This window comes from Gracilinanus agilis, chromosome 6 (assembly GCF_016433145.1).
Source record: "Gracilinanus agilis isolate LMUSP501 chromosome 6, AgileGrace, whole genome shotgun sequence".
Classification (NCBI taxonomy): domain Eukaryota; kingdom Metazoa; phylum Chordata; class Mammalia; order Didelphimorphia; family Didelphidae; genus Gracilinanus; species Gracilinanus agilis.
In genome coordinates, this window is record NC_058135.1 from 287,787,645 (window position 1) to 287,811,479 (window position 23,835).

A 23,835-nucleotide genomic window follows, 5' to 3' on the forward strand; every position below is an offset into this window, starting at 1 on the left:
TCTCTCTCTCTCTTTCTCTCTCTCTCTCTCTCTCTTTCTCTTTCTCTCTCCCTCTCTCTCTCCCTCTCTCTCTCTCACTCTGTCTCTCACTCTCCCTGTGTGTTTCTCTGTCCCTGTCTCTCCATCTCTCAATCTCTCTCTATGTCTCTCCATCTCTGTGTGTCTCTGTCTCTCTCTCCATCTCTGTGTGTGTCTCTGTCTCTTCTTTCTGTCTCTCTCTCTCTCCATCTGTGTGTGTCTGTCTCTGTCTCTCTCCATCTCTCTGTCTCTCTCTCTCTCTCCATCTGTCTCTCTCACTCTCACTCTCTGTCTCTGTCTCTCTAACTGTCTCTTTCTCTCTCTCTCTCTCCATCTGTGTGTGTGTCTGTCTCTGTCTCTCTCCATCTCTCTGTCTCTCTCTCTCTCCATCTGTCTCTCTCACTCTCACTCTGTCTCTGTCTCTCTATCTGTCTCTTTCTCTCTCTCTCTCTCCCTCTCTCTCACACACACACACATATAATATATATGTATGTTCTGAGGACCATGGACAGCACCCAGCACACAGGAAGGTTCTTCCTCCATTCTCTGCACTATCAAACCAGCTGCAGGTTCTATTCCACTTAAAATCACAGACTTGGAGGCAGAAGGGCCCTCAAGAGGCCCTCTAGCCCAACTTCTTATTTTTCTGATGAGGAAACTGAGGCTCAGGGAGGTTGGAACCTGTCCATGGTGACAGAGACAGGATTTGAACTCACATCCCCCTAACTTGGGGCCACCTCACTTTCTCTCCTCAGACTGTCCCCTCAGAGGAAGTAAGAGAGGTGGCTGAAGAAGATGAAAGAAGGGTGGGCTGCTCTATTCTCTCAGGAGTCCCCTGTCCTTCTGCCTCCCAGCCAGCTGCCTGTCCACATGCCTGGTGCTCTACTCTCTCCTCCAAAGGCACTGATGAAAAGTGGAAAGAGCTGAATGTTGGCACTGGAATCAACATCTGGGTAAATGCATTCCCTTCTCTGAGCCTCAGCATCCTCGACTGTAAAAGGGGTTGCTTGATTCATTGAATTCTAAGATGTCTTCCAGCATTTGAGTTTGTGATCTTAGATCTGTGCTAGGTCAGAAAGGCAGGGTGGCATTGCAGGTAGAGCACTGGGCTCGGACTCAGGAAGTCCTCCATTCAAATCCAGCCTCAAATGCTTCCTGGCTATGTAACAATGAATCAATTTATCTCTCTGAGCCTCAGTTTTCCCACCTGCAGCGTGGAGCTGATAGTAACTGTAGCACCTGCGTTAAAGGATTCTTGAGGAGCTCCACTGAAAAAGCATGTCTATATAGAATTAAGTGCATGGACATTATTGGCATGAGAACAATAGTGATGGCTGCGCAGAGGTCAGGACGCAACCCCAAAGTCAGAGAATACCGGAGACAAAACTGGAGGAGGGGGAGAAAACCCACTAAGCGTCACTGCCCCTCATCCTCAGTGGATAGCCGATTTCTAGTCTCCTCTGGCAGAAAAGAGACCCGTATCTGTGCCGGGGTTCGGAGACTTGGCTTTGAGATCAACTGCTTTGTTGTTCAGCCATATCTGACTCTTGGTGACCTCTTTGGGGGTTTTCTTGGCAGAGATACTGGAGTGATTTGCCATTTCCTTTGCCTGCTCATGTTGCAGATGAGAAAACTGAGGCAAACGGGGGGGAAGTGACTTGTCCAGGGTCATGTAGAGTTTGTATGTAATAGAGCCAGGTTTTCTGAATCCAAAGCCACTGCTCTCACCAGTGTCCCATACTGTCTCCCTGGGCCTCGGTTTCCTCATATGTAATACAGAGTTATTATAGTGTCCCTCCCAAAGTTATTCTAGGACTTTGTGAACCTTAATGTTTCCCTCTAGAAATGGGAGTGATTTGTAAGAATCAGAAATTCGTGAAAGCAGTTTGGAGAAACCACTACGTACATTCAAGGGCTCGTTATCATATTTGGACAAAAGGGCAGACAACTGGAGCACATCTTGCCAGAGTCCAAACTCCCAAAGGAGACCAACCACAGGGTGCCCAGTCTCAATCGCCTTCCCTTTTTTCAGCTCCATCTTCAACCTAGCCTGGGAAACCGACTTTCACAATGTCAAAGCCAAGACGCCCCGAGGACCTAGAAGGGCCCAGAGTTCACTAGCCTCAACGCAGGAGCTTAGCCTTCCTGGAGGTGGGGGGACCGGCAGAGCCATGGTCTCCCAGGATGTCAGAGTGGCTCAAACCTCAGCAATGAGCTCCTTCAATCCCTCCTTTTAACAAAGGGGGAATCTGCGGTCCGGAAGGAAGTGATAAGAACACTAAACGTCAGAAAGGACACCAGAACCCAGGTCCTCTGACTCCACATCTTGCTCTCTCCAAAAGGGAAGGAGCTCCATGAGAAGCAACAGGTTACCCCTCCCTTGGGGTTCTTTAAGAGAAGACCAGAGTAGCCACTATACCTGTGTTGGGCCCAGTGCCTTGCAAATAGTAGGCACATACACAATAATTATTATTAAAAAAGATAATAATAATTAAAAAATAAATGCTTGCTAACTGGACTTGTTGAGACTAGCTTAAGGAGATTCTTATTTACATGCAAGCTAGACTAGATGCCTCTGAGGTCTCTTCCAGCTCAAAGATCTGGGATTCCCAAGGGCTGAAATAAAAAGAATTGGCTCCTTCACCCCCAATTAACCCAAGGATTTTCTGCATCCGAAGTGCCCGTGCCTCATCCAGGCTGGTGATCTGGGGACTGATTCACTATCGCAGAATCTCAAAATCTAGCCTTGCCAACAGCGCCAACAAGTTCTTCTGGGATAGAGGACTCGCCGCCCAGACAATACTTTCCACTCTGGGACATCCTAAATTCTTAGCAAACTTTTCAAGTCCACAGTTGCCTCTTTGCAGTTTCCACCCATAGCTCCTGCATCTGTTCTCTGGGACCGAGAAAAATAAGTCTAATCTCTTCCATATGAAAACTTGAACACTGAAATCCTCCCATGTCCCCCCCCCAGTCTTCTCTTTCCTCCTCTCTTCTCTTCTCTCTTTTCTTTTCTTCTCTCTTCTCCTCTCCTCTCCTTTCTTCTCTTTCCTCCTCTCTTCTCTTCTCTCTCTTCTCTCCTCTTCTCTTTTCTCTTTCCTTCTCTTCTCTTCCCTTCTCTTCTCTTTCCTCTTCTCCTCTCTTTTCCTCTACTCCCTTCTCTACTCTTCTCTTTTCTCTTCTCTTCCCTTCTCTTCTCTTTCCTCTTCTCTTCTCCTCTCCTTTCTTCTCTACTCTTCTCTTCCCTTCTCTTCTCTTCCCTCTTCTCCTCTCTTTTCCTCTACTCTCTTCTCCGCTCTTCTCTTCTCTTCCCTTCTCTTCTCTTTCCTCTTCTCTTCTCTCCTTTCTTCTCCGCTCTTCTCTTTTCTCTTCTCTTTCCCCCTCTCCTCTCCTCTTCTCTCCAAATTAAGCATCCCTTTTTCCTTCAAGCAGTCCTCATATGGGATGATCTCAAGGTCCTTCACCATCCTGGTCACGCTCCAAACTTTTTAATGTCCCTTTTGAAAACGAGTGTGTCCAGGACCCAACATGGTCTGGCCAGAGGAGCAAATAGCAGGACCATCACTTCCCTATTCCCAGACACCTCTCTGTCTCTGTTAATACAGTCTCAGTTCATAGGAGTTTGGTTGCCTGGCTGCCATCCCACACGGTTGACTCACATTTAACGTCCAGTCCACTGCTGCCCAATGAACTTTTCCAATGAACTGCTCTCTGTCGTGTGGCCCTCATCTTAGACTCAGAAAGTTGTTTTTGAACCGGAGTTAACATTTATTCCTGTGAAGTTCTATGGCATTACCTGCAGCCCGGCTTTGGGGATCCTGACTCTGCCATCCTTTGTTCTGGAATCAAGGTGCTGCAAGTCCAACAAACGTGCTATCTATGCCTTCGTCCACATCACTAATAAAGATCTGGAATAGCTCACAGCCCAGGGAGACTTTCTTCCTAACTAGCACCAAACCATCAGTGACCATTTTGGGGGTCAGGCAAATCACAGATTGAGAGCTAGAAGGTGGGGGATCTTACCAGACCTGGGTTCAAATCCTATTTCTGCCGCTTAGTAAATGTATAACTTTGGGCAAGTCACTTTCAATTCTCTCATTTTTACAGATGAGTAAACTGAGGCCCAGAGAGGGTGATGCTAATGTTGTTAAGGCAGAGGTTTACCCTATGTCCCTCAGTTAGTTAATAGCAAAATCAGAACTTGAACTCAGGTCCTCAAACTACAAATCCAGCTGCTTTTTTACATGACGTCTCTCAACCAATCAAACAATAGGTAAGCATTCATTAAGTGCCTACTGGGTGCAAAGCACTGAATCTGGAGCAAAAATCTGTTCTGAATCAGGAGACTCTGCTATTAGCTATCCCACATATCTCCATTCTGTCAACAAAAATAGCAGAGAGGCTTTGTGAAATGTTTCGCTATAATCCCAGTGAGTTCTGGCTAAAAGATTCCCTGGCTTTCCCGATCTCAGAGCCCTGTCGAAAATAGAAACAAGGCTGGTCTGCCAAAGCCTGCTTTTGACGAAGCCGGGCTTCACTCTCTTAACTGCCCCTGCTTGTTCTAAAGGAAAACTGACCCTCCCTTTAGTGTATGCTCTGAGACTTTTCCTGGAATTGAAGTTAAACTCGCCAGCTTCTGCTTCTACAAACCTGAAGTCGGGGCATTTGTCTCTCTCCAGAGGCCTGCACAGCACCTCACCCGACTTCCAGGATCCTTCAAACATCTGGAGAGAGGCTTTGCCATGGTATCTGCCGTAGCTTTTAGTATTCCGAGATGCCACTCGTCTGGGTCTGCTGGTGCATCAAAGGCAGCTAGAAGCTCTCGCCAGTTCTCGATTTTTCTCTTCAGAATCCCAACTCTCAGTTAGCCATTTCTAGCCTGTCACTACAGAACAATAGAAGGGAAAATTGATTCTGAATCGAGAAACCTCGCTTAAAGTCCTAATTCTGCCACTTACTGACACTGGGACCATGGAGAAGACATTTCGCCTCTCTGAGCCTATTTCCTTTTCAGTTTTAAAGAGGCCCCTTCCGGCCCTGACATTCCTTGTTCTTTCTTCTTCCATATTCTCACATTGGCTCTTCCAATTCAATATTCTGGGTTCTGAGGCCCTTCCCAGTGTTGACATTCCGTGTTTCATGTTCTGCCATCCCTCCCACGCCTGACATTCCTTGTTCTATGTTCGAAGGTCCTTTTCAAATCGGAATTCAATATTCTGGGTTCCAAGACCCTTCCCAGTGTTGACGTTCCACATTTTATGTTCTAAAATCGCTCCCACAGCTGACATTCTCTGTTCTCTGTTCTAAGGCACTTCCCAGCGCTGGGAGTCCAATTCACGACAGAGCAGGGGGGATGCTGGGCTCTCTGGGGGGATCACTTATTCTCTGAAATGAGACGAGGAACTTTCGGAAAGAACGGGCCGGAGGGGAGTCGCTAACCATGTCCCCTGGAGAGGATGGAGAAGACGAGGTCCTTATTCCAAGACGAGGTCCTTTCTAGTTAGGAAGAACTTTCCCGCGCGTTCTTTTCTTGGCTTTTCTCGGGGTGCCAGGCACAAGGGCATGGCATGTGTCCCCACAGGCCCCAGAGGAGCGGAGACGCTTGCTGTAGAGGACACAGTCCAATCAGTGGTCATCCCTCGTGGACACAATCATCGTGAAAACAACAAACGGTAAAGGCTGGTGCAGGGCTTTTTAGAAGTTAGCGCATTTGATCCTCACAACACCTTTGTCAAGTGGGTGCCCTTAGCAGCCCCATTTTACAGAAGGGTGAACTGAGGTAAGCCGCAAGGTCTCTCTCATGAATGGAAGTCCTCCCGGCTCCCAGCCCAGGGTGTCACGATACAATGGAGTCCTTGCCAACCCCGTGCTGTCTGCTAGCCAGCATGGCTCCCTGGGCTTCTCCTGCCTTTGGTCTTGGGTCTCTGGCCCCCTACATAATGACCTGGCCAGGCCAGCACAAGGGGGACTTGCAAATGAAGGCCAAACATAGCAGGCTCACCCAGAATCCTCCTCTTTTCACCTGGGTACGGGAGGAAGGGGCTGCTGGCCAGTCTGTTTTGGATTGGGAGCTCCCTTAGGGGAAGGACTCCTGGCTGCATTTCTGCCTCTCCATGGAACCCTGAAGAACTGGGGCTAACAAGGGACAGCTTTGCAGTGGGGTGCCCTCATTAGACCTGGCCGTAGGCCGGGAGAGGAAGCTTGGGGCAGGAGAAGCAGGTTAGGCAGAGAGGAGACCATCACCCTTGGAGCGTACGTCCCTCGCTTCCGCCGCTGACTCTGTTTCCCTGAGCCTCCATTTTCCCATCTGTAAAATGAGTATAATGACATTCGAATGATCTTCTTCACGGGGACAAAGAAGGGAAAACCTTAGCTGGAAGCTATTAAATGGGAGCCGCGTCCCTTGGGAGAGCTGGGGCTCACTGGGAAAGATTCACTGAGGCAGAGGATGGGATTGAGGCTGGAGCAGCCCACACAGAGCCTTGGGTCATGGCTAAGCAGCTGAGCTCTCAGTGCCAGGGGACAGCTAGATGCCCGGATAGCGTCAGCCAAGGGCTCCCTCTAGCCCTCTGGGACGTGGGGGGCTGCCCACTGGGCTGAAATGGGGGCTGGGGCTGCTGGCTGCCTCCTCCCCTCCATCTAGAAGCTCCTGGGGTCCCGAGGACCCCTTTCCTTCTGCACATCGCCAACCCAGACGCAGAAACACACATGCACACGCAGTCACACAGCCACATCCCGGATCCCAGACACGCAGTCACACCCCTCTTGTATGACTCACTCCACGTGGCCCTTCCTAATCTGCCCTTCATCTCGGCAGCCACACACAGTCCTTCCACCGCTGGGCTCCCCCCCCCCCCGCCCCCAGTCTCTTTTCTCACTACCTCCCTCAAAGAGGAAGGAAATCAAGCTCTTCCCCAGGGGTCATGCAGGAGAGGGGCCGGAAGGAGAGGAAGGAGGGATGGATGGAGAAGGGAAGACAGTGTGAGACACAGTGTTAGTCAGAGCTGCAGAGCGGTCTGGGGGAGCACAGGACACTGTCCCTGGTTGGGGGGCAGAGAAGACCCTTCATGCCATGCAGTATGTGGAGGGGCAGGACTGGGCACCCCTAGGGCAGAGCAAAGAGGCCACCTTTCCCCTGGCAGCCAAACGTGAGACCAGCCCCGGAGGTGGATCTGGGGAGGCAGAAGGCACAATCGCCTTCCTCACTGGTCCCCGGGGAGACATGTCGTCTCCCCGGCGTCCCTACGTCGCCCCTGCCCACGTGTACCTCCAGAGATCCCTCCCTGCTGGCTGCCACGGGGCTCTCCCCATCCCAGCCCCAGGGGGCCCATCCTCGGGAGCTGACAGTGAGCGAAGGCACAGCATGTCATGGGATGGCGTTTTCCATGGATTTTCCGGAGACCAAGAAAGAAACCAAACCAAAGAAGGAAAAAAACAAATCAAAGAAGGAAAAAACTAAAAAGCGAAGGAAGAAAAGAGATAAATAAAGCAACCGAAAGAGGGGCTGGCAGTGGGACTGGCCTCCCCAGAGCCCATGCTGGCGGAGGCCCTGCCCCCAGTTCTCTCTGGCGGGTGGCCTGAATTTGGGGTTGGAAGAATTGGCCGAATCTCCCGATTTCCATTTGACTTTGGGTCAAGAAGGGAAAGAAAGGCAAACAGAAGGAGGAGGGATAACGGAAAAGAGAGGGCAGCGAGATCCAAAGGTCGTCCAGAACCGATTGGAAGAGCAGAACAGAAACCAAAGAGGCCAAAAGGAACGCAAAGAAGGAGAACCGAACAGGTAAAAAAACCCACGGCAAACCAAACGAGAAGACAATTAGAGTGATATCTACCAGGTAATGCAGTTTGTTTACCATAGCGTGTCCAATCCCTGCGTGCTGCGCCGGAGGTATGGGGGTGGGGGAGGAGGGGGGGGCACAAACAAAAAACGAACAACAAAAAAGAAAGAACGAAAGAAAAGAAAAATAAAATGACCAACCGTGAAACTCAAGAAAGGAGGAGAAATCTCTATCTCTCTACATTTGGTGGTTCGCTCAGGCCCTCCCGCCCCAGGCTTCAGCTGAAAACTCTCCAGATTTAGACCAACTGAAGTTCGGATGGGGGCGAAAAGAAAACGAGAGGGGCCCTCGAACCCCTCTTTGCCCATTTCTGCTTCTTCCTTCCTTTTTGCCTCCCTCCACCCGCCGGCCATGGATCCCCCTTTTCATGCCCTCAATCCCCTCCCCCGGAGAGCCGTCTGCAGAGAAGGGGGAATAGGGAGAGATCTTGGTTAGTAGAGAAAGAAACAAGAAAAGAATCAGGACTGAGAACCAAAGACTTAAAAAATGGTCAACATTCCATAGATGAGACAGAAAAGGTTAGTTCGGTTTTTCGCCCTCGGCCCCCCGCCTCCCCGGCCCTGCCCGCCCGGCCCGGCCCGGCCCGAGCCCCCCACACCAGGTCGGAAGCGTGTTAGTAACACACACAGGTCAGTAACGGGGTTGTCCAACAGAGAGGGGGGAGGGAGGGGTGGGGGGAGGCAGGGCGGTTAAGAAGCAAACCTAACTATGCGGTATTAGTAAATCCCGTCAGCTGAAATGTCACGGTGGGGGTTAGGAGTCGGAGGAAGGGAAGGGAGAGGAGAGGGATGTGAGAGAGGATGAGCTATTGGGTTGGGCAGTTGATTGGTGGGCTCATGGGCTCAGAGGGGCAGCCGGATGGCTTCCAGGGTCAAAGAGCTGAGTGGGGGCGGCCAATTAGTTGACCGGTTCTCGGATGACGAGTCGTCGGGCCGGTGGCCGTCCAGCTAGCCGATTGGTCGGGGGCTGGCAGCTCCTTGAAAACCAGCTGGCTGGGAGGGGCGTGAGACTGGTTTATTTGGGGGCCTACAGAGTAATAGAAAGCGACCTAGTGGGCCAAGGGGAGTCTGCTCGTTCCGTGGGCAAGGCATGGGGAGAGGAATTCAAGGAGGCGGGAGGGTCCCCCCAGCTCCTCTCATTTTGGTCCCTTCTCTTCACCCAGAATGGAAGAGGGACCGTGACTCGTTGTGAGGATTAGGAAGATGCTGTGTTCTCCCAGTCCGGTTGGAAGGGGCCATTCTCCCAATAATTTCCAATTGTCCCAAGCCCTCCCCCTCCCGTGCCCATCCCTCCCTTCCCCTCCCACGCTGGCCCCCCAAATGAACAGATCTCATCCTCCTTTCAGAGCCCCACCGTTTTCCAGAGGTTCCCATGATTCTTTCCCACCGGCCCCATCTCCTGTCATCCTTCTGGCCAGGAACGTCCCTGTAAGCCCCTTCCTCGCCATCCTCTCAGTAAACCCGGCTGATTTACCCGTCGCCCACGCTCCCTGCTCTCACCTATTCCTACAGACAACCTCATTCTCACTAGCCCCGTGCCCCTCTAGGCACCCACCCAGAGGCCTGGCCGCTCTCCACAAACCCTCCTTTCTCTCTCCCTGGATCCCTTAGCAGCGAAGGATCCGCAGCCTCCTTCCCCCTGGCTCCCAGGGGGCCGTGAGCCCTCTTCTCTCCGGGGCCCCTTTAGAGAATGACCCCGGAGGTGGCAGCCAAGGGCAGGAGGAGGCGGCGTCACGAGGGCAGCAGAGATGATAGATGGGGCACGAACCAACGTGGGGAGCCTCCAGGGGGACAATGAGGAGTGGCACTGCGGGGGCAGGGCCCATCAGGAAGAGTGTTGGCAAGACGAACAGAGCCAGTGCTAATTCAGGAAGACAATGGCCGAGGCCCCCGTGAAATGACCAGTAATCGGATTCCATATTTAGTCGCTGGGAGGAGGCCTAAATCACCAACATTAATCAGCGAGAGGCAGAGAAGTGCCCGGAATCTCTGAGGATGGGAGGAAACTCCGGTCTGGGCAATGGAATTCAACAAGTAATTATTCAAGTACCTTCGACAGTCCAGTGGAGAGGGCAAGAGGAAGTGCCAGGCCCTGGGGGGGGGGGGAGAGAGAGCACGAAAGACTTCACGTGCTAGTGAGGATGAGCCCCAAAGGAAGCACGCCACGGACCACGATCCAGCCCCTGGCGGTCACAGGAATGGCGCGGGGGCAGAGAGGGCGTCAGGTCAGCTTGCACAGAGAGGTCGGGGCTTGGGAGCACAAGAAGAACTAAGGGGAGCCAGAAGCTTGGGGCTGAGCTCGGCACTGCCCCTGATTTGCTTCCGGTGAATCGGAATAAGTTGCTTCCAGTCTTTGAGCCTCAGTTTCCCCCGGTAAAGACGGGCCTGGGGGTCTAAGGCCTCTGCCAGCTCCGACATGCCCTCCTCTAAGCACCTCCTCGAGCTCCGGCACTGCACGTTCCAAGGCAGTTCCCAGCTCTGACTCTAATTCCAGCCTCGTGTGGAGGGAGAAGAAGTCCTGGCAGAAGGCGTCGCTGCCAAGGCAGAACGGCCGTTTGGGGCCGGGCCCGCAGCGGCAGCTGGAAGGTGAGACCCTCTCGGGGCTCTGAGGGCGGAGAGTGCTTTGAGAAGGGTCCCCGCCTGCACATTCCAGCAGGGAAGGGGCCACGAGCATCTCCATCTCGGAATGGTTCCTGAGCGGCGGGACGTGCCAGGAGAAGAGGGACAGAGGAGGGATGAAGGGAGAGAGCAGCGCCGGATGACTGCCTCCCTCGGGCCGCAGAGAGATGCCATGGGCTGGGCAAGCAGCTCCTGAGGAAGGATGGAGAAGCCAGGAGCCCAAGTCTGAAAGGGGAAGGTGGGGAGGGATGCCACGGGCACCCACAAGATCCCAGGCAGAAGAGACGGAGCCACCCGCCGTGGAAGCGTCCCAGGAGGAGGGCCCAGGGGGAGCTTCCAGGTCAGAGACCTCCCACTCGGGGAAGCTGGAGATGGGCTCGTGAGAGAGCCAAGGGGGTTTCGGAGGCTCTCCTGCCCTACAGAGACTTTCCGAGGGAAGAGACTCGCCCTGGATCCCCTAAGTGGTAAAGAGCAAAGCTAGGATTCGAATCCAGGTCATGGGCCTACAAACACAGCACTGCCTTCACGGTGCCTCCCTGCGCAGAATTAGAATGGAAAGAATACTATCCTTGGAGTCAAAAGCTCTGGGTGCAAATTCTAGTTCTGGCCCTCATCATCCTTTCTCTCTCCGTCTCCTCCACCCAGTACGCTGGTTGCTCTGGAGCACCCGAGGGCCCCTTCCGCCCCTCAGCCTCCTGCCCTTCTGGGGTCTTTGCTAATCTGAGTTTGTCGCCTTCCAGGGGTGCCGGGTGCCGTTCCCCCAAAGTGCTCTGGGCTTTGCACGCATCACCTCCTAGTGGCGTTCGTGGGTCCCTTTAATATTTGCAAAGTGCTTGGCCAATATTATTATCTCGTTGGACCGCGGCCCTGGTTCTGGGAGGTGCTACCCGTAGGTCAGCATCATTATTGGTTTTTTTTTTTTAATATTTTTAAACCCTTAACTTCTGTGTATGAGTTCCTTGGTGGAAGAGTGGTAAGGGTAGGCAATGGGGGTCAAGTGACTTGCCCAAGGTCACCCAGCTGGGAAGTGTCTGAGGCCAGATTTGAACCTAGGACCTCCCGTCCCTAGGCCTGGCTCTCAATTCACTGAGCTACCCAGCTGCCCCTCATTATTGGTTTTTAATTACCCCGACTTAGCATTGGCTCCAGGGCAGCGGAGCCGTAAGGGCGGGGCCAGGGGGGTCCCAAACTGTTTTGGCCTGCCGCCCCTTTTCCAGAAAAAATATTCCTTAGCCCCCTGGAAATTAATTTTTTAAATTTTAATAGCAATGAATAGGCAAGATAAATGCACCTGCGGCCATCACCGTCCCTGGATCGCTGCAGCACCCACCAGGGGGCGCTGGCGCCCACTTTGGAAATCACTGGGCTAGACAATAGGGGTTAAGTGACTTGCCCAGGGTCACCCAGCTGGGAAGTGGCTGAGGCCAGACTGGAACCCCAGGCCTGGCTTTCTAGCCCCTGAGCCGTCTAGCTGCTCCCTTCCTCAGAGTCTGAGAGAGCAGCGGGGAAGGATGACGAGGGGCTGGCTTTGTGATGGTGGGGTGCCGGGGGCTCCCAAGGATGGAGATGCCTCCCAGGGTGCTCACTACCTTCGTAAGAACAGCCAGCTCTTGTAGAGCTCTGAAAGGTTTGCAAAGCACTTGACAAATATTATTCATGCCCATTTTACAGACAAGGAAATCAAAGCCCACAGAGGTTAAGGGACTAGACCAGAGTAACACAGCTAAGACAGTCATCTCAAATGGAGAGACTGAAATAGAGGTTAAGGGCACGAGACGGGATTTGAACTCGGCTCTTCCCGGCTTTGAGACTGTCCCCAGGCTCCTCTCCTTCCCCCTCGTCCCCCACTTTAAGTCAGGGGTCTTCTTTCTCTCCCTATCAGGGCAGGGACTGGTTATCTCTGAACCGGACATGGCCAAAGAGAGCAGGCGTTTAGCCGACACGTGGAGAAGGAGCCTGGCCGGCGCCTTGGCTGGGCCCTCTCGGGGTACCCTTGGCGCCTGGGGTCTGGCTCCGGATGAAAGAAGGGCCCCTCCTCTGGGGCCTGAGCACTGCGCCCTTCTCTGCCCCCCCAGAGGCTGCCCTGCGGCGGGGAATGAATGGGGCGACACTTGGGGAGCTGAACCGCCTTCCTAATTTGGCTCTGGCTGGCGTGAAGCTGAGCTCTCCGGCTCCGGTTAAAATGAGCTCCGGCGAGCGTCACAAGGAGCTCGCACTCTGCGCTGGGCCGTGGCCGGAGCCTCCTGGGCAGTGGAGGGAAGCGGGGCCCGGAATAAGAAGAGTGGAGGGGCCTTGCGGGGCTCGGGGCTCCCTTCTCAGTCTCCGGGCGTCCGGGGCTGACCAGCCTGTCCGCGCCCATTGTCTCGAGGCCTTAGTCCCCCTCCTCCCTCCTGCTGGCCGGCCTTCTGGCCTCTCCCTGGCTCCCTTGGCCACCTCCTCCGGGGAAGGAGAGAGTCTCTCTGGGTTGTTGCTGCCGCTGCTGCCGAGGCCAGAGCCAGCTCCAACCCCATTGGCTGTGCCAAGCTCTGGGGGAAAAGCCTGGAATTCGCTTGACAAAGTGTCCTTGGAGCCTGGCCACCCGCTCGAGCGGGCCAGCAGCGGGTGCCCTTCATCGCCCTGCGTCACTCTCTGCTCGCCCGGCCCGAGCGAGCCTGGCCCCATGACCCCGGAGCCAGGGACAGCGCGGCCCCTCCTCGTCTATTTTGGGAGCCGCAGCCTCCTTTGTCCCCGGCTCTTCCCTCTCCCCCACCCCGGGGTGCCGTCCAGGCCTGGCCTCGCTCCTCCCTCCAAGGAGGGCCCCGCCATCCCGCAGAGGGAAGAGAACGGGACAGGAAGGCGAGAGATCCGACTCGGACCGGCCCTGCGGAACCCTGGGAAAGGCCCTTCTCTCTCGGGCTCTCACCGTCCCCCTCTGCCAAATGATTCAGAGTCCTTGGTCCTGGGTTCAAGTCCCCGCTCTGCCTAAGTGGCCTTCCCTCCCTGCCTCTGTTTCCTGATCTGTAAAGTGAGAGTCCTGGGGAGCGTCTCGCCACTGACGCCCGATGCATGCTGACAGGCACAATGAGCGACTTCTTCCTGGGGCCGAGAGGCCTCGTGGGGGGGCCGGCCGAGAAGCAGAAGCCCAAAGGGGGGCCTCCGGGCAAGATGGACAGTAAGAAGTGGGAGCCCCACTTGGGAATGGGGAACGGCTCAGCCAACGAGTAAGAGGGCCAGCAGGGCCCCCCTGCCTGGGAAGCTGGCCGGGCAAGGTGGGTGTCCTGGGGCCAGGCCGGGGCAGAAGCTGGCCCAGGACAGAGAAGAGGGGATCGGAGCGGCTGACACCCCCCGGCCAGCAGGCGGCGGCTCGCGAGGAGCCTGGCAGACCGATGGATGGAGGGTCCCCAGGACTGCCGAGCCCGGGACTGTGGGTGGAGAAGGGTGTCTGGTCTGGGACAAGGTGCCGAGAGCCCGACGGGCCCAGAGAAGCCGGGAGGGGCCCATCCAGAGCAGAAGTGCTGGGGAAGGGGGGAAGGATGAAGGCGGCTCTGCATCCCGGGTGGGTGCGATGAGCCTGCCAAGGAGCTGCTCTCCAGAGGCCTCTCCGAAGGGTCTGCTGCCCCGGTGCCGCCCCCGGCCCGGCTCCCTGGACCTTCTGCACGGCCACCCCCGCCCGCCCTCTCTCTCTCCCCGGCCACAGCTGGCTCCCTCCTTCCTCGCAGCCAGGCCCTGTCCTGCCCGACGGACCCCCCGTGGGCGCTCCTCTTCGCTGGCCTCCCCTCCGCTCTGGGCGGCCCCCACCCCGAGCCTCAGCCTCCTGCTCTCGGCTCGCACGGCCTCGGCCCAGCCTCCTTCCGCTGCCCGGCCTCGAGGCTCCCCTGCTGAGCCCCCCGCCGTCCCCTCTGCGCCCGGCCCGAGCCCGCCGCGGCGGCGGCTGCCCCCCGGCCGCCCCGCCTGTGCCCCCTACCTGGCGCAGGTTTCGGGTGACCCGGACGTCGTGCCAGGCGTTATCGTTGAACTTGCCGTTGACGGGCTCCACCAGGGCCTCGAAGGCACCGGATCCCAGGTTGATGACGAGCCAGACGGCGCCGGACTTGAGGGACAGGTTCACGTAGTCGGCCGACTTGCCCGTGTGCAGCATGAGGCCGTTGCGCTGCAGGGTGCGGAAGGCCAGCGTGATCTCGTCCGTGCTGCTCTGGATCGGGTTGTGCGACAGGTCGTAGCAGAAGAACTCGTTGCCTTTGAAGGTTGCCACAAACTCCTCCTTCCCTACAGAGAGGGGCCGCGGCGAGTCAGAGCGCCCCCAGCCCACCCTGGAGCCCGGGGGCACAGGAAGCTCCCAGGCGAGAATCCCCTCCCCTCCGTCCCTGACCAGTGCACCTCCTAATGACGGGGAGCTCACTACCAGCCCCTTCCACCATTAGACAGCTCCGGCGGCAACAGAGCTTTTCCTTCTCTTTATCCACTCCAGAACGTCTCATCGCCCCCAGTTTGGGCCTCGCGATTTCCTCCTCAGCCCCAAACCTCCCCGTTTCCACCTAGAACTCTGGGAGCCTCCTCTGTGGCTCCAGGACCGTCCCTCCTGGCCTCCACCTCCTCCAAGCTCAGGGCTCTCCCCTGGCACCAGGGCAGTAAGCGGGCTGCCCTCCCTGCTTTTTCCCCCGCGGTGGCTTAGCATGGGCTCCTGCTGGAGCCACAGAGATGGAGGTGAGACGAGCCCCCCGGGAGGGAGGTGCCACCTCTCCAGCCAGAGAGCAGAGCGTCCTCCGTCCCGGGGCTCGGCCTCCCCACCTCCAAGGGTGCGGGACTCTGTGGCTCCCCATCGGAGGCAGAGAAGCCCGGGAGCCGCGCCGGGCCCACTGGCACACTGCGCTGGGCCAATGTATGGTCTGAATGTCCGAGCTGGAAAAGGCCAGACTAGCCCCAGCAGCAGCCTTCAAACATAAAGCATGCTGGGAGGAACCCAGAACCCAGGATGGTGGGGCTGCGAAGGGCCTCTGGACGTAAAACACAGGCGTGCAAAGCCGAAGGAACCTCAGACAGAGAACGTGGAAGGTAGGAGCTGGGAGGAAACAGCTCAATTCCTTCATTTAAAGGTGGGGAGCAGCCAGGCGGCTCAGTGAAGAACCAGGCCTAGAAACGGGAGGTTCTGGCTTCAAAGCTGGCCTCAGACATCTTCTCTGTGTCCAGCAAGTCACTAAATCCCCATTGGCTGGCCCTTCCCACTCCTCTGCCTTGGAACCAATATGTAGTATCGATTCTAAGAGGGGAGGTCAGGGGTAAAAAGAAAAAGTAAGAGAAGGGCAGCCAGCTGCTACAGCAGGAGGCCTGGAGTTAGAAGATTCATCCTCCTGAGCTCAAATCTGGCCTCAGTCACTTGCTATCTGTGGGACCCTGGACAAGTCACTTCATCCTGAGGACCTCTAAAAATAAGAAGAATGGAAGGAAACAGAGAGAAGCCAAGAGGAGAATAAAGTTGGAGCAGGAGAGAGGGAAATGAGAGGGAAATCTCTTCCCCTGGCCTGGCACCGATTCCTGGGAGGCCAGGCTCTGGGGCATCATCTCTCTGGTCTTGCAGTCCCCCTTCCCTGTGTGGCCCACAGACACAGAGCACAGAGGGAGAGGTGCAAAGTGCAGTGGGAGCCAAACAGAGAAGGGTGAAGGATTCCCCAGGACACAGTGTAGTCCATTAGAGCCAGGAGGGCCTGGAGGGGCTCCTCTCTCACTGTTTGCCATGGAACCACTCAATTGTCCTTAGCCTTCCATCAGTCACTTAACTATTCTGTGTCTCAGTTTCCTCATCTGTAAAATGAGGTCACAAGCCTTAGACTGCCTCCCTTATGGGGTTGTGGAAAGGCTCAAAGGAGATTCCCAATTGGGGAATGGCTGAACAAACTGTGGTATTTGTTGGTGATGAAATACTATTGTGCTCAAAGGAATAAAGAACTGGAGGAATTCCATGTGAACTGGAACGACCTCCAGGAACTGATGCAGAATGAAAGGAACAGAACCAGAAGAACATTGTACACAGAGACTGATACATTGTAGCACCATCGAATGCAACTGACTTCTCTACTAGCAGCAATGCAATGATCCAGGACAACCCTGTGGGACTTATGGGAAAGAATGTATCCACATCCAGAGAAAGAACTGTGGGAGAAGAAATGCAGAAGTAAAATATATGATCGATCACATGGGTTGATGGGGATATGATTGGGGATGCAGACTCTAAACGATCACTATACTATGGAAATAGGTTTTGATCAATGACACATGCAAAACACAGTGGAACTGCTTATTGGCTACAGGAGGGGGGTGGGAGAAGGAGAAGGAAAGAACATGAAGCATGTAACCATGGAAAAATATTCTAAATCAATTAATTAAATAAAATTTTTCAATGCCTCCCCCAAAATAAAAGTAAAAAGATTATTTTAAAAATGACTGCCGGCTCACACCCTACACCAAGATAAATTCAGAATGGGTGAATGACTTGAATATAAAGAGGGAAACTATAAACAAGTTAAGTGAACACAGAATAGTTTACTTGTCAGATCTGTGGGAAAGGAAAGACTTTAAAACCAAGCAAGAGTTAGAGAAAATTACAAAATGTAAATTAAATGGTTTTGATTATATTAAACTAAAAAGTTTTTGTACAAACAAAAACAATGTAATCAAAATCAGAAGGGAAACAACAAATTGGGAAAAAATCTTTATAATGAAAAACTCTGACAGGGGTCTAATTACTCAAATATACAAGGAGTTAAAGCAATTGTATAAAAAATCAAGCCATTCCCCAATTGTTAAATGGGCAAGAGACATGAATAGGCAGTTTTCAGGTAAAGAAATCAAAAGTATCAATAAGCACATGAGAAAGTGTTCCAAATCTCTAATAATTAGAGAAATGCAAATCGAAACAACTCTGAGGTATCACCTCACACCTAGCAGATTGGCTAAAATGAAAGAAGGGGAGAGTAATGAATGCTGGAGGGGATGTGGCAAAATTGGGACATTAATGCATTGCTGGTGGAGTTGTGAACTGATCCAGCCATTCTGGCTGGCAATTTGGAATCATGCTCAAAGGGCTATAAAAGAATGTCTGCCCTTTGATCCAGCCATACCATTGCTGGGTTTGTACCCCAAAGAGATCATAGATAAACAGACTTGTACGAAAATATTTATAGCTGCGCTTTTTGTGGTGGCAACAAATTGGAAAAGGAGGGTATGTCCTCCAATTGGGGAATGGCTGAACAAACTGTGGTATATGCGGGTGATGGAATACTATTGTGCTAAAAGGAATAATAAACTGGAGGAGTTCCAGGCGAACTGGAGAGACCTCCAGGAAGTGATGCAGAGCGAAAGGAGCAGAGCCAGAAGAACATTGTACACAGAGACTGATATACTATGGTAAAATTGAATGTAATGGGCTTCTGTACCAGCAGCAATGCAATGACCCAGGAGAATTCTGAGGGATTTATGGTAAAGATGCTACCCACATTCAAAGGAAGGACTGCAGGAGAGGAAACATAAAAGAAAAACAACTGCTTGAACGCATGGGTCAGGGTGGACATGATTGAGGGTGTAGACTCGAAACTACCACCCCAATGCAACTACCAACAATTAGGAAATTGGTCTTGATCAAGGACACATGACAAAACTAGTGGAAATGCGCATCGGCCATGGGTGGGGGGAGTGCAGGGGGTGAAGGGGAAAGGAGGAGCATGAATCATGTAACCATGTTAAAAATGAATATTAATAAATGTTTGGGGAAAAAAAATGACTGCCAGGGGGACAGCTGGGTAGCTCAGTGGATTGAGAGCCAGGCCTAGAGACGGGAGGCCCTGGGTTCAAATCCGGCCTCAGACACTTCCCAGCTGTGTGACCCTGGGCAAGTCACTTGACCCCCATTGCCTACCCTGACCACTCTTCCACCTATAAGTCAATACACCAAAGTTAAGGGTTTAAAATAAAAAAAAAAAGTAAAAAAAAAAAAAATGACTGCCGGCTGCCATTTGGAGCAAAGCGTCTTCCATATTGGATCCTCACAACTCTGAGAGGTCAATCCTCTTGCCACCCCCATTTGGGCCCTGAGGGAGCTGAGGCACAGAGGATGTGAGCACCTTGCCCAGAGTCACACAGCAAGGGGGAGTCTGAGACAGGATTCTAATTTGGGTCTTCCTGACTTAAAGTCCTAAGTGGATGTGACCCATTGCACCCCCGAAATCAATAACTACAAAGCTGATATAAAGCTCGGGGTGGGGGGGGGGACTGGCATCTGAGGGCATCAGAGAAGGCTTCTCGTAGGAGATGGCGTTTGGAGGAAGCTGCAGGGACAATCTGAGCTGAGGCACAGGGAAGGAAGTTGGTATCTCTGGCCACCCTTAGAGATGGGCCACGTTACACTGCAAGGGGCACAAGCAGGGGTTCCATTCCTAGGGATCGCTTCTACATGCCCAAGACCAAGAAGGCAGATGCCCAGAGCTTTGGGCAGGAGTGGCTATCTGTGTACTGTGAATGCCCACATCAGTAATCATCCTGGAGGGGAGGCAATAGCAGGTGCCTGAACCGTGCCTGGATCCAGGTGGCCCCAAGTGACCTCCTCTGGTTGGCAGGCATAGCCGCCCGGGGCCTGTCCCCCTCTCTGTAAAATGACAGGGTAGGACTAGCTGGTCTCTGAGCCCCAGACCCAGGATTCTGTATTCCTGTGGTGCCCCCAGCCCCTTGCCAACCTCTCCTGTTCTTTTCCCACTCACTGTCCCCCCAGTTGGGCATGCTGCCCATGGCCTCCATCCTCCCTGCTTCCCGGATGCCAAGGCGCCAGCTGCCACCCCAGGGGCTGGCACAGGGACTCACTGCAGCTGGCAGAGCCTAGTTTCCTGGGGTTCTGGGGTGAGGGAGGTGGGGATCTGGTTTTTCTAAGAGGTGCCTCCTTGGGGCTCTGGTGGAGATCCAGGACAAAGGAGACAGGGAGGGAGGCAGATGATGAAAAGAAAAAGAGAAAGAGGGAGAGCAGGGAAGGAAGGAGGGAGGGACTCGTGGAGAGCAAGAGAGGAATGAAGAACGACAGCACATGGGAGAAGATGGCAGGAAAAGGAGGACAGAAAGCAGAAGGGGGGCAGGCTGCGAGAGAGCAGCAGAGGGGGAAAGAGGATTGGATGGGAAAGGGGGACAGGGGCCTCCAGGGACAGAAGGGCTAGGGATCCCTCAGGGCCTCCTCGTTTCCATAGCAACCAGGGCACCTGCCCCTCACCACTGGCAAATGGAAGGAAGCACAGAGGGCTGAGGGGCATGAGGATGGCACAGGGATGCCCTGGGATGAGCCCAAGCCTCTGCCCCACCGAGGGAAGAAGTTAGAAAAGGGGGTGGGGGCAGAGATCAGATGGAGGGGGGCACAGAGGGCACAAAGCAGAGATCATCCACACTGTCCCAGGGCTGAAACACAACCATCCATCAGGGGCTCTCGAGCCACCCGTTCCCCATTCTCCATGGTCGCCAGAGACCCAGAGGGAAAGAATCATGGACTTCTGACCCGGCAGGAACCCCAGGGACCCCCGAAGCCCTTCTTCATTTATTGAAAGGGAAATGACTTGCCCAAGGGGACATGAAGGAACTCGAACCCAGCTCCTTGGAAGAGAACTCCACTACAACAGGCTGTCCCCAGAGTCCCCAGAAGCACACAGGAAGGCAAAGACCAACAGCCTGACTCTGAGCCGAGTCTTGGGGGTCAGGACTGACTGTGGAAACCCCAAAGAGGAAGGTAGGAAAAGGAAGCCTCGAGCCAGGAGGGGAAGGATGAAGACCAAGAGAAACAGGATGTGAACGTGATGGGCAGCCAACGGGGGAGGAAGGGAAGCGAACTGGGAAAGGGGGCTGGGTTCGGGGGGGCCCAGAAGGGGGTGGCCTCATTTGGTGACCAACGGAGAGAGGAGAACTAAGGGTGTCACATTGATGTGGCAGCACACGGCGCCCGAGGCCTGAGGCTGGGAGGGGCAGAGAGAAGCAGGCAGCCACAATGCCCGGGCTTGCCAAGGGCACCCGCCAGGCCCCCACTTTGGTAGCCAGCCTCGAGAGGCTCAGGGCAGTCTAGAGGTGGCCGAGTGGAGACGACGGCACCCCTGAGCCCTCTGGGTGAGGCCCCCCAAAAGCCAGCCTGGACTAGGAAAGAAAGGTGCCCCTGGGGGGGGGGACAAGAGCCCCCAAAGCATTCCCTTCTCCCAGAGAGCGTGCCTTGAGAGCACCGTCTGCTGATGGGAGGGAGAACAAGAGGCACAAGATTTGGCTTCAGAGGTGCCCCCGTTGGGGCTTTTCTTGACCAAGGTCCTGGAGTGGCCGGCCATTTCCTTCTCCGGCTCATGACAGAGGAGGAAACTGAGGTCACCAAAGTGAAGTGACTTGCCCAGGGTCTCACAGCGAGGAAGTGTCTGAAGCCAGACTTGAACTCGGGAAGAGGAATCTTCCTGACGCTACAACCAGAGCTCGATCCATCACACCACCTGGTTGTCCAGAATCACAAGGACCCGAGTTCAAATCCTAGCTCAGCCATGAACCAGCTGTGAGGTCTTGGGCAGGTTGCTAAACATCTCTGGGCCTCGGTTTCCTTGTCTGCGAGAAAATAAATAACTAATGAATGTTTGCTGATGGACGGGCTGAATTGTTTTCAGTCTGTTTGTACGCCCGACGCCTCCAGCACAGGCGATGCTGAATGTGTGCTGCCTGGGAAGGAAACCTTTCACGCCACAGAGCAGCCCATCATACGGGGACACGGAAGGGCTCGTAGGGGCCAAGCGTTGTGATCCGCCCATTTTACAGATGAGGAGACGGAGGCCCAGGCAGGAGGTCACCCTGCGAGCAAGACTCAGACACAGCACTTGAACCCAGAACTAGTGAGCCCGAGCACTTATTAAGCCACATGCCAGGCCCATCTGGGTTCTGCATCACTTTGCCACGTGCCTGCGGTCTTACTGGCCAGCCTCTGAGCCTCCCCACTGCCTCCCGGGCCTGCCCCAGGCTTTCGGGCTTGCCCTGCGCTTCCAGGGAAGGGGACCCGGAAAGGCCTCGGTCAAGGCCTCGTGGAGGCGGGCAGGCGGCAGGCCTGGCCTCCCGCTCCCAGCCCGGCTCTCCGGAGGGACGGTGAGGCTCCAGGGAGAGAAGGTCTGCCCAGAGGGCCTGGGCTTCCGCCAGGGAAGAAGCTGCCGGCCTGAGGATTCCCTCCACGGGCCCGACCTCCACCCGCTGCCTCCCGAGTTTGTCTGGGCCGGAACTCTGACTCCTGGGTCAGTCCTTCGTCTTGGTTTTTAGCGCCGGGACCAGCGAGTCCGCTGGAGCCACCCCAGAGAGTCCGGCCTCTGCCCGCACGGCAGCCCCCCTCTCCCGTCTCAGGCCTTTGCACCCTCTGTTCCTGGGCCTCCCTTCCACTCTTTCCTGGCTAGCCTCCTCCCCTCCCTGGAAAGGGGAAGCCAGGTGGGGCAGTGCAGAGAGCCCCAGCGGGGAATGAGGAGAAGCGGGGTCCAGATCCAGCCTCACACACTTCCTAGCTGTGTGACCCTGAGCAAGTCACTGCCCATGTACTGATCTGCCTTGGTTTCTCATCTGTAAAACGGGGACACAATGGCAAACCACGCCACCATCTTTGCCCGGAAAACTCCCTGGAGATGTCCAGGAGGTCACGGGGGTCAGAGCCAAGAGAACAACATCCTTGAAACTCTGCCCTGACGCGATTTCCTCCGGGGCCGCTGGGGCTCTCCGCCACCCCCAGGCCTCCTAGTCCCCCGACCTCACATCGCATACTGTCATTTTCTGCATGGAAAGGGCTCAGGTGACCAGGAGATCCAGCCCCTTCGTGGGTCAAAAAGCCAAGCCTGAGGCACAATTGGAACCCAGAGCCTCTCTCCTCTCAGTCCTGTGCACCAATGGGCGGCCTTCCTTGGGGCCCCCAGCCCAGCTTCAAGGGAACGGCCCGCGGCTTCGGGAAAGGTCCCCCAGCCTGTCCCTGCCCCAAAGGCTCTGGAAGGCAGCCCCTCGGGGGCAGGGCCCGTTCCGCTCCCACCGGGCGCCCCATAGTAGGTCTGCTGCTTGCTTGGGGGGTCTTTGTCTTTTTTTTAGCCCCTTCAGACCTTCTATCTCAGAGTCAATATTGGTGCCAAGGCAGAAGAGCCTCAGGGCTGGGCCATGGGGGTTAAGGGACTTGCCCAGGGTCCCAGCTAGGAAGGGTCTGAGGCCAGATCGGAACCTGGGACCTCCCGTCTGCAGGCCGGGCTCTGGATCCGCAGAGCCACCTCGCTGCCCCTCCGCAGGTTCTCTGGCTCGGGGAGAGATGCCGTGCGGCTTGGGAAGGAGAGGAGAGCTGGAGTCAGCAGGCCCCGGGGTCCCCAGAAAAGGGGCAGCCCTAAGGGGACGGGAAGGAGCCCCCTTGGGGACCAGGAATCCCGGCTGCTTCCCGCAGACGCAGGAGTCACTGACCTTTCGTCGGCGGGTGCACGTCACCGGCTCCTCCTCGACCGGCCCCCCCCTCGGAGAACAGTAAGGACCCTACTGGAGAAGCAAAATGGGGAGTCAGGCACTGGAGGCTCCCGGGCCATTCCTATCCCCTGGGGCTCGCCCCAGGCTTGGGGGGCAGGGGAGGAGGCCCTCTCCAGGCACCCGTGTGGCCTCGTGTGCGGTTCAAACGCCCCCTTCCCACATAGCCTCAGGGCCGGAAAGGAGCTGAGGGTGGGCAGAGGAGGGAGCCGTGCCAAGCCCTGCCTGGGCACTGCCACCTGCTCTAGCCTGGAGCAGGCCTGGTGCCCCCTTTGCCTAAGCCTTGGCAGATGCCAGCCCCTTCGGCAGCCCGGCTCCGCACCCTGGCCCTCCTCCGGCAGCCTCCGTCCCTCCATGCTGCTTCCACCTTGTGGCTCCCAATTCCTTCTCTCCGTCTGGGGGGGTCCAAGAAGGCTGGGCTTGTGGAGACCAGGCCCCCCTCTCTCTGTCACGGCATGGGCCGGGCTGCGGCACTGCCCTCTCGCTTCGCGGCCTCCCTCGCGGCCTCTCCCCCAAAGCCCCGTTTACAAAGGAACCTTCCCTGCCCCTCTGCATTCTGGGGCCTCCCCTCCATCCATCCCTGCCTGCTCGGCCAGCCCAGGAGGCCAGCGACGGTCTTCTGCCTCTTAGAAATCCCAGGGCCTGGCGCTGTGCCTGGCACACAGTAGGTGCTTGAGAAATGGTGACTGACTGACCGAGAGCGCCCGGCCCGGCCCAAGACCGCAGCTGAGGGCAGACCCGAACTGGGCTGCCCATGCAGGCACCTACTCACCTGCCCAGCCCCCAGAGCCTCGCCAGCTCCCCGGGGGCTTGGGCGCCTCTCCCCGTCCTCTAAGGGAGGAGAGAGGCCTCTGCCTGGTCTTTGCTCCAGC